Here is a 2588-nt window from a genome sequence, read left to right on the forward strand (position 1 = left end):
GGGGGTGGGGGGAGATCCCAGGAGACCCAATAAGTTGTAAACAAGAACTTCCTTAGCAGTCTATTTGTCAAAGTGCTGGAAGAAGGAGGAGCTTTTAGTGTCCCTGGCTGGGAACCAACAATCGGCATTTAAAGTGCTGATTGTTGGCATTAACCTTACCATGTGGCCTTTCTTAAACCATCTGGCAGCCTTCATTAACATCGACCAAGCAGTCTTAGTGCTATAATAACAAAAGAAGCATCACCTGCATCCCTTGAGCCGTTAAATCAAAATATGTCACCGAAAATAAAACCACAGTTGCATGTTGCTCTGAGATTGCACATGACTTAAAGCAGAACTCCACCACAGTTACAGCTGCACGTTGCTCTGAGATTGCACATGACTTAAAGCAGAACTCCATCCAAAAATGAGATAAAATGAATAGGTCATTAAAACCTAAAATAACAAAACCAGCTTTTGCTGCAATATTTACCTTCAATCGAAAAATGTTCCATTGCAGTACTTTTATCTGCCTCTAGATGGCCAGCATCATTTCTGGCCATCTATCATCATCTTCCTAGCCCAGGTAGTCCTGGACCTGCCCCAGCCTGTGACTGGACAGTGAAAGGAGAAGTAGCACAGTGATAAGCTCATCTCTCGGTCACCCTTCTTTCTCCTCCTATCAGCATGCTTCTTGTCAGCACATAAGCTGATTGGCTCCTTGTGCTGCTTTTTCCTCTCATACTCCAGCCCCGCTATACAGGCATTGTAAGAGGCTGATACCAGGTCAGATACAGGTACTTACACTGCTTGTATTTAAAACAAACATATAACGATGTATTCACGATTATACAGCTACATTAATCTCTGTCACAAGTGATGATTAAAAAAAAAAATATTTTAATGAATTGTATATATTTATAATTAATTCAGATGGTTGAATACATAATAATAGCAACACAGCAATTCAGTCTAGGATTACAGGGTTACTGAGAAAGTGCGGAGAGAAAGGGAGAGGAGAGGAGAGGGAAGTAACATAGAGGAGAGAAGAGAGAGACGAGTGAGAGAGGAGAGGGAAAGGAGAGAGGGAGATGAGAGAGGAGAGAGACATAACGAGAGAGAAGAGGGAGAGGAGGAAAGAGCGGGAGAAGAGAGAGAGAGGAGGATGAAAGAAAGGAAAAGGAGAGAGAGAGGAAAAGAGGGAGAGAAAGTTGGAAGGAGAGGAGAGAGGAGGAAAGGGAGGGAGAGGAGAGGGCAAGAGAGAGGAAGGAAGGAAGGGAGGAGAGAGAGAGGAGGGAAGAAACACAGAGAGAGAGAAAGAGAAATGACAGAAAGAGGGAGGAGAAAGATAGAAGAGAATAAAGAGAGGAGAGAGAGAGAAAGAAAAGAGACAGAGAGGAGGCAGAGAGGAGATAAGAAAGAAAGAGATAGAGGAGAAAAGAAAGTAGAGAAGATAGAGGGAGAGAGAGAGAGGAGGGAAGAAGAGAGAGAGAGAGAGGAGGAGGAAAGAAACACAGAGAGAGAGAGAGAAAGACAAACAACAGAAAGAGGGAGGAGAAAGAGAGAAGAGAATAAAGAGAGGAGAGAGAAAGAAAAGAGACAGAGAGGAGGCAGAGAGGAGATAAGAAAGAAAGCGATAGAGGAGAGAAGAGGCAGAGAGAGAGAGGAGAAAAGAAAGAAGAGGAGGGAGAGAGACTGCATTGATCCATTGTACAGGAGAGCCACCTAGGGAATCATGTAAGATGTGGTGCTGAGGCTGCAAGCTCCACAAGGAATTGTGTGTAGAGAGGACTAAGTGGAGAGACTCTTCTCCTAGCTGGGTCATATGATGGTCCAGGTTACATGACGCAGTGCAGGGAAGCCATAGGGAAGTGTCACTCTGCTCAGCACACACATTTCTCTGTGGACTCCACAGCACAGCTACAGGAACCCAACCTACATGAACCTCAACCCAACCTACAGCTTGATTCAGCCCACCCAAAAGTGGTTTATTGATAGGTGGAATCTGGTGGGCTGACTCGGCCTCTAGTTTCTAATATATTGAGGAGATCTCCCTCTCCTATTTCCTGACTCTGTTCCTTTCCACCTTGGAGTTTTGGGTGCTCCCCAACACCACCTTTGTGTGTTTCATCTCCTCCAAAAACTCCAGCATGAAGAGTGGGAGCCCATAATCATGGCCAATGCAGCTTTGCACCCAGCGACACATCTTGGTGCATTGGGGTGCATTACAACTTAGGTGCTGTATGGAGGTGCTTTGGGGTGCCATTCATAACATGCGTTACCGCAACACACATGGGTGAATGAGCCCTTTCAACTGTAAGGTACAAGTGGGTGTCCTCAGCTAGCACAGGCTGCGTGCGCGTTTGTTAGTCACTTACAGGACCGCTGTGTAAAAATAGCATTTATCCAGAAAGACATTTACTGCCTGGAGGGACTTCCGGGATTTCTGGCTCATATCATCTGTAAACACTCTCTCATTTATTCCACTCATCAGAAACAATGAAAGGAGAACATCCACTGCCAAGGCCATGAAACTGCAGTGAAAACAATGTTTAAATACCTTTAATATAATAATAATAATAGTAATAATATAAACAATACTGTATATT

General features: G+C 44.4%; 1 protein-coding gene across 1 annotated transcript in view; it reads left to right on the forward strand.

Annotated features, from left to right (window-relative positions):
• The window catches only part of LOC108798650 (NAD(P)H dehydrogenase [quinone] 1-like), a 27575-nt gene that overhangs the window by 18908 nt on the left and 6079 nt on the right, over positions 1-2588 (forward strand). The gene's annotated exons all lie outside the window — the stretch shown is intronic.

Source organism: Nanorana parkeri, unplaced genomic scaffold (genome assembly GCF_000935625.1).
Source record: "Nanorana parkeri isolate BGI_ZX_2015 unplaced genomic scaffold, ASM93562v1 scaffold1531, whole genome shotgun sequence".
NCBI lineage: Eukaryota > Metazoa > Chordata > Amphibia > Anura > Dicroglossidae > Nanorana > Nanorana parkeri.